Below are 8234 nucleotides of genomic sequence, written 5' to 3' on the forward strand. Positions count from 1 at the left end.
GATTACAGGCTTGAGCAACCATGCTTTTTTTTAATCCTCTTTAATTTGTTTCATCAGTGTTTTATAGTGTTCCTCATACAGATCTTTCACATCTTGGTTAAATTGATTCTTAGGCATTTTATATTCTTTGCAGCTGTTATAAAGGGAATTGATTTCTTGACTTTTTATCTTGTTTGCTGTGGACATATATAAATGCTACTAATTTTTGAATGTTGATTTTGTATCCTGCAACTTTACTGAATCCATTTATTAGTTCTAACACCTTTTTGGTGGAGTCTTATGTTTTTCTAAATATAAGATCATGTTGTCTGCATTCAAGGTTAATTTGGCTTCTTCCTTCCCAGTTTGGATGTCTTTTATTCCTTTCTCTTACCTAATTGCTTGATCATGGACTTCCAGTATCATGCTGAAACACTGGGGACGTTGGCAAGACCCTCTTCTTTTCTACTCCTGTGGAAGGCATGAAGCTTATCGGACCCCCAAGTTTCATTTGGGAAATATTTCAGGAATTGAAAACCAATGTCTGCCTCTTGTGTTGGTTGTGAAACCTCTCTCCTTTTTAACTTCATGGGAAAATTCTTAAGCCATTAAATTGACATGAACTCTAATCGTGGGTAAGGGAGATTTTAGAGATCTTCCTTGAGGCAAAATTGAACCTTTAGGCTTTTTCACATCTGACTGCATTGGGTGGTTCCCCAAACCATGTAACCCTGACATGAGCAGCTCACAGTAAACAAATACTAGGAACCATAAGGAAACACAAACACATTAAGAAATGTAAAACAGAGATCTCTATGAACAAGTATCAATGGAATTAAAGCAAGAAGTAGTATTGTGCATAATAGAATATTCTACAAGGAGACATGTGATGATTTTCTTATAAATTATTATGGTAGTAAGAAAAGAGTATACATATATATGTAAGTATATGAGCATATGCCTTATATATTTATGTATGTAAGTATTTGAAAGACATTATGTGGATACAAATTAAGAAGAAATATGATTCCAGTCCCAGAAACAAAGAATACATTTGGTAAACTCCAATTGACAAAGTGTTTTATGTTTTTGACACTGACACAAATGATACTTAATACTACTTCTAGGTGTTATGTTAAAGCAATACCTTTCACTTTATGCACTTGAAATTTATCTTGAAAAGTGGACAATTTTTGATAATAGTTTTAATAACCTATTATGGCAAGTCATTTGGAAAATTTGCCTATGATGTTCCATTAGTGTGTATGTCTATTTTTATGCCAGTGCCATGCTGTTTTGTCCAGATGCCATCAAAGCCTGGAGAGGGTGTCTGGCACTTTTATCCTCATGACTGAGAAGTGGGCTCTGTGCTGGCTGTGCAGGTGACCCTGACTACCACTCTGAGCTTCTGGCCCTGGGGGACGTCCTGCCTCACGACTGGCTCCTGAAACAACATGCCTTGCCCTCCCTCAGAGCAGTGTTTGTGTTAATATTTTAGCCAAACATATTCCGTAATTTATGGATAAATAAAATGAAGGCTCCCAGACAGCTTGAGGTGCTGGCTGAAGTTCTCAGTTTCCAAGAGGGGTTTTTCCTATGTCAACTGTGGTCAGAGTTCTGACTGTGAAATTGCTGGCTGTATATCCAGAACAGAAATAATCAATTTCCTGCAGATAACAAGAGCAGACATCAACTCCAAAATGTTTCCACAGTGGAAGCCATAAGAATAGGTTAAATCAGGCAGAATGAAAAATCTCAAAGCTTGAATGTAACACCTCACAATCAACCAGGTTATTCACAGAGATACAGCACAGAAATAAATGGAATGTGCAAACCCTACAGAAATATGGGATTGTATAAGGAGCCCTAACATAAGAATCATAAACATCCATGAGGGTGAAGATGAAAATTCACAAGGGTTGGCAAACCTACTTGAGGGAATAATGGAGGAAAATTTCCCTGTTCTTGCTAGAAATCTAGATATCTAGGTATGAGAAGTTCAAAGAACTCCTGGGAGATTCAGTGTAAAGAGGCAAACATCACAACACAATAGTCATCAGACTAGCCAAAATACACATGAAAGAGGCACTCCTCGGAGTTGTAAGGCATAAGTTCCATCCAGGTTAATACAAGAGGTATTTCTTCACCATTTTTTATGGCTGAGTAGTATTCCGTGGCGTACATATACCACATTTTATTAATCCACTCACGTTTTGATGGGCATTTGGGTTGTTTCCACATCTATGCAATTGTGAATTGTGCTGCTATAAACATTTGAGTGCAGGTGCCTTGTTTATAGAATGTCTTTTTTTCCTCTGCCTAAATATCCAGTAGTGGGATTGTTGGATCAAATAGTACTTCTACTTTTACTAGTTCTTTGAGATATCTCCATACTGCTTTCCGTAAAGGTTGTCCTAGTTTGCAGTCCCACCAACAGTGTATAAGTATTATATCTCTCCACATATATGCCAACATTTGTTGCTTTGAGACTTTTTGATAAAAGCCATTCTCACTGGAGTTAAGTGGTATCAGTGTGGTTTTGATTTGCATTTCCCGGATGATTAGAGATCTTGGGCTGTACACTTTGAAGAAGCAAGCAGATGTTGGTCTGGGTGATCATTCTTGAGGAGTCATTCATGTGAAATGTGGGTGCATCCACTGCCTAAAATGCAACCAATTGCTGCAGAAGGACCTACATGGTACGCTCTACTGTGTCCCTTTTGTTCTGTGGTCTCTCAGTACAACATCAGGCACAATTGGCAGCTGGTAGCTGGTCTCCAAGATCAAGGACCTGGGCCCCAGCAAAGAATCAACATAAAATTATGAAGAAATATCATCTATTGATGAAAGTAACTATGAATAAAAAATACTCCAGGACCAAGGTCTGTAATATATTTCCAAACAACCCAATTAAGAGGATGCAAGGTGGTTATGGTGTCTCCATTTTAGTTTTCTTCGTATGTCCCCAAACCCCACAGTAGATTGGGATTAGGAACAAAATAAAAATAAACATATTTTGAATAAATAAAACTGAGCAATTCATGTGTAGAAAGCATGTACTCCAAAAAGATACTGAAAGTACTTTGTCCTAGAAATGAAAACACCATGGGAGAGAGATTTACTGTAAGGAATCCTGAGCTTCAAACCATAGTCATGGCAGTTGTAGGCATAAGCCACACAAAGGCATCCCCAACAGCAGTGATACATGAGGTAAAATAGAGTTCTGCATGTAGAAGACAACAAGGTGACCACCAGCATCAGGACAGTGTAGGGGTGGCAGGGGGCACCGGTGGCACTGGCTGGTGGTGTGAATGTGGTGGAGTCTCAGGCGGTGTCCCTGTAGGAGATGCACCATGGAGCCACTGGTCTAGACCATGAGGCCAATAAACATGGCATCAGGAATTGACTGCAGAAAGACGATGCCTGAATGTTGATCGGAGAACTGGCAGAGCCGGCTGAATTGCGTGTTGGCACCACTGAGTGTGTCCTGTGGAGCCGTGGCTTGCATGGGCACATGGAGGTTCTTTGAGACACCAAACACCCAGCAAGCACAACAAGAAGCAGTGACTGTCTTGGGGGCTTTTCCTCTGAACAGCAACCTCTCCCTTGTCCTGGGGAGAGAGTGAAGAACCCATAGGTGCTCTGGACACAGGTGGAACACAAGGTGGTGCTGTGAGCCACCGGGAGGGTAGGACGGACAAGTTTACAGAGAAGATGGGGCAAGGGTTTCCCTGGGAGAAAAACCACCGCCATGTGAGGGATCCCTGTAGTGAGAAGGGCCAAGGAGTGGGCCACAGCCATGTGGGTGAGAATCACGTGTGTGGGCCTCAGCCGGTGGCCCAGCCTCCGTGGGGAGACATTGTGGAAGAACAGAATGACATTGGCCAGAGTCCCAGCCACAGTCTGGAAGAGAATGATGGCTTTCAGATCATTTCTCCAGTGGTTCTTGGGGCATTGTTCTGAAAAGACACAAAGAGAGCTTCAGGGCCTGGGAGCAACTGTGCCAACGCTGGTACCGAGATTTCTCCCCATTATCCGACCTGGTATAGGACGTCTGGGCCTTATTATCTTCCCAGTGGGAGACACTTCATCTTCCACAAGAGAAGACACAGCTGGAGACACAGCTCCCATACCAACATGCACCTCGCAATTATACTTGTGTATTGTTTCTACTTACTTTTATATTCTGACTTTCCACCAGAATGTAAGATCCATTCCTTCAGGGGCCATCTCTGTCTTCTTACACACGGAGGCAACATAGTAAGTACTAAAGACATTGCTACTTAATAAATGATTATATGAAATGAAACAACAACAAAATGCCCCACATGACCCCTAGAATTCATGAGCTTCCTGATTGTTATAATAATGCATTAAGGAAATAAAATGAAAATCATATAAGAATTATAAAATTAACAACTTAATTTAACAATGGGAATCAGTTGTCAACTTTTGAGACCTCTTAATATTATTTCTCAGAGTGATAAGATACAAGGCACCTGATAAGTCAACAGGCCTCTGAATTTGTAGGTGATCTTAGAATGTCCTCAGTTCTTCTGTTCAGTAGAGAACAGATGCTTATTGTCCACAGTGTGCTAGTACTTAATAGGTCCAAGAAATTAATTATAATACTGAGAAGTCAGATCATGGAAGCTATTCACAGGTTGCCTTCAGTCAACCTTAGGCCACACAAAAATATAATGATAATTAGATCCACTGCACAATGGTTTTTAAATTTATTTTTTTTAATCAGACATGTTGGCTGCTCATTTACTTGGTTTAGGGTCTACAAATAAGGTTCTCAGGCCAGAAACCTGAGATCAAAACCACCCATAGCACATGTGGGTGTCACACTCAAGCAGGATTTCATCTGAGCCCTTGTGAGTGATCTAGAAGATTCTGTGAGCTACAGCACAAAGGTCGACATATTCTCACTAGAGGAGTAAAGTCTTCCAAACACATTAATTTTAATGATTATCGCAGGATCCAGAGACATTGCCAAGTACAGAAGTGAGATGTGAACTCCAGACAAAAGCCCAGCATTACCAGTATTCCTTGCTTCTCAGGAAATTCGGTCCCTTCTGAAACTCCATAGATTTTTCTGCCTCAAAGATTGATTTGCCTGGCCCAGGATAAACTGGAAGATTGACAATATCTGGATTCATCACAGGTAGAGACTCAGGAAGCCTGATCATCACTGATTGAATTTGAAAGAGATAAGATTGCGTCCAGCAGCTTAAAAGCTGAGGTTTTCTCGAATGTGGTGATGTGGGATCCATTCCTAATGTCACATGAGGAATCATTTCCACTGTCCATACCTCAGAAATCCCCACTCTGCGTGAGTGGGGGCTCACCCAGGTGTGGTCACAGGCTCAGTGTAAGATGAGAAGAGCTCTCCATCACTCACACCCACAGCCCAATGCCCAGTTCTGTCCATTAACGGAATCTGTGCAAACTCCCAGATCCCATCCTTTGCTCGGCTCCATGTCTAACTTTTAGCAGTGGTGGACACAGATGAGCTGGAGGGAGCTGAGAACACACATGCACTGATGGATCTCTGAGCTGCTCTTCCCAATCCTGCTTGTAACACCCTCAGTGGGCTCTCCTCACGTCACCACAAATGGTGGGGACATGGTTGGCTGTGCCGACACCTAAGGTCACATCACTGCCCAGCAAAAATCAGCAGCTCAGCACACAGACTATGGGCCCCTCCTCACGCTAACGGGCAGCCCCAAATCTCATTCTCTACAGCTTAATTCTGTTGTTTTACAAATGTAAATTTTTATATGTATTTGTAATTATGTTAAAAGCAGTGGACTTTTTGTAATCTTACAAAGAATTTAAAAATAAATATGTCGAAATTTGTGTTCTAATATTTTGTATAATAAACATCGACAGATAAAAACTGACATAAAGGCAGTTTAAAATTCCTATTAATCTCCTCTTCTCTAAATCAAAATTTTCTGGTGAGAAACATCCATATCCTCCCAGAGTAGGACAAATTTTAAGCATAGCATGTACAAATATAGTGGTAACGAAAACCAAATCTAATTAATGCTAATTGTTTTCTTTTTTTCAGTTATATATTTGATTACAGATTGTTGTTTGTTCTTTTGACTGTAAGATCCATGAAAAGAGACAGTGACTGTTGTTTGCTTTTACTTTTATTACATACATAAAGACAGCAAAATCTATTACACATTTTGAATAAAGTAAAATTATTATATTTACTTCTGGGTAATATTGAAATGGTAGACTTTTTTCTTTTCAATTTTTCCTAATTTTGTCTTGCTTCCAAGCAAAATGAAGAGGTGATGCTTGGAGTCCCGAGATGGGATGGATTTCCTCTGTGGATGTCAAGACAGTGGAAGGACCACTATTCCCAGATAAGCATGGATTCCCTTGGGCACGTGTAGAGATATCTTTGGCTCTCAGCATCAACCTAGACTCAGAACCGACATGGGAACCTGGAGGGGGATGGTATTGTGTGCTGCCGACATCTCCAGCTACCCCGAATATTCAGGATCAGAGAACAGAGCTGCTCGTCCCAGCCGGACTGTGCGGACATGGCGGATGGGAGCCTCTGAAATGAGCCCTCTGAACTCGTCCCTTCACTCACTTCCTCGTGACTGGAGTTGCTGGAAGATGCTGGGACTGTCTGAACGCTGTAGGGTGGTTTTCAAGGACAAAAAAAAAGTGTGGAGCAGGTTTTACCATCTCAAATACCAGTGTGTATGGAGCAAAAATTAAACTAAACAAATGTGATTCAGCTTTTACACAATTGATACTGTGGACTGGAATACCTCCCAGAGCACACGACTCCGATCCGCACCGCATCCAACACGGGCACCGTTGAATATGTGACACGTTGTTGTCATGACAACACATATGTTATATATGTTAGCCCTGCCTGTGCAATAAGGTAGACATCTTTTGGATACTTCTTGAAGGAAAATTATTATGTTTATTCCCCAATGGTATTGAAATAGTGGACTTTGTTGATTCTATGACACATGACAGTAAAAATACAATACATTATTATTGCAATATTACATAACAATACAACATGTAACAACTACATCATTCGATGATGTACTGTATTATTATTTTAGTGTGTCATATACATCAATACACATAACGTAGGGAAAGAATGAGCAAGGATTGGGACATTCCAATGAGCCTGGATTCTGGAAGCTGGCAGGTCCGGCATCACTACTTGAGCATATTATACATGGAGCTCAGCTGCGATAATTCTCCTGAGTGCTATACCTTTTCTGAGCAGAATCAAATGCCTGTGTGTTGAGCTGTGATATGAAATCAAGCACCATTCCACATAATCTGGGTCAGTTCTCAGGTCCAGAGTCGGAAGCTGGACCTGTGCCTTCCACCCTGTGCCTGGGAGCCCCACGCGCTGGGATCAGTTAATTTCCTCTGCTGGTTCCCCCGTGCTCTGGGGAATAGAATCACCTGGGGGGCTTTGAATACTGCAGATTCCTGGGCCCACAGAGAGAGTGGTGGAGATTCTCATAGTGTGGTCCGGGAGCCTGCGGCACCAGCACCACCTGGATCCCGTCAGAGCCAAGATCCTCAGGCCGGCCCAGTGCACTGGAATAAAAGGGCCTCAGGGAATTTAATGCACACACTAGTCTGAGAAGCCCTGGTCTAGTCCTCAGCTGCCCAATGGACACCTAACATGAGACACGTATTAATTTACCAGATTTTGTAATCCCATAACAAAAAGTAATAAGAAAGATTAACAGGCCACTTCGGTAACATATCTTAATGTACCACAAATATTCTCACTTTCAGGTGCCTCTACCCACAGTCCAGCTGGACAATAACCCCTTGTGTCTGCTGTGCTGGAATGCACAACTCCAGGACATGACTTAAATATTTTCTTTCCTTAAAAATCTGCAGTTGGTTCTAATCTGATATCAGGACTGAGAAACTGTTGCTTGAGGTACAGAAATCTGAGGTGCCAGAAGTCCTCTAATGCGGTAATTCCTGGAGAGCCCTCTGCACAGCTGCCTGCTCTGAGGCCATCTGTGACAGGGGCGTCCTGTGCCTGTTCCTCCAGGTGGGGCTCAGCACCCTGGGGTCGTAGGTAGAATAGATTTCATCTGGGGCTCCCGACCCTTGACCTGGGAAACCAGCTTCTGCAGATGCCAACTGTGCCTGATGTCCTTCTTCTGATGGACCCAGACCAGAGGGGACACCGCAAACCCTCCCCGAGGGCCATGGAGGCAGAAGACATA

Source organism: Microcebus murinus, chromosome 32, assembly GCF_040939455.1.
Source record: "Microcebus murinus isolate Inina chromosome 32, M.murinus_Inina_mat1.0, whole genome shotgun sequence".
NCBI lineage: Eukaryota > Metazoa > Chordata > Mammalia > Primates > Cheirogaleidae > Microcebus > Microcebus murinus.